This window comes from Cystoisospora suis (genome assembly GCF_002600585.1).
Source record: "Cystoisospora suis strain Wien I chromosome Unknown contig_8034, whole genome shotgun sequence".
NCBI classification, from domain to species: Eukaryota; Apicomplexa; class Conoidasida; order Eucoccidiorida; family Sarcocystidae; genus Cystoisospora; species Cystoisospora suis.
This window is the reverse complement of record NW_027160817.1, coordinates 1-243: the sequence shown is the minus strand read 5'-3', so window position 1 is coordinate 243 and position 243 is coordinate 1.

Genomic DNA, 243 nt, shown 5'->3' with positions numbered 1-243 from the left:
CAAGAAGAGGAAGAAGAAAGACAGTAGCTTACAAATCGTCCTTATTCTCTTTCATTCTTGCCAAACCTCTTTCTTCTATTTCGTTATCTTCTTCCTTTTTCTTCTTATCAGAATGATGTGTATGTGTATGATGTATAGATGTGTGCATTAGGACTCTATACATTATATTATATTATAGCTAGTCCTAACACTACTATTACTACTACTGCCTCTATTATTCTACGTCACAGCTTTGGTGAAAAG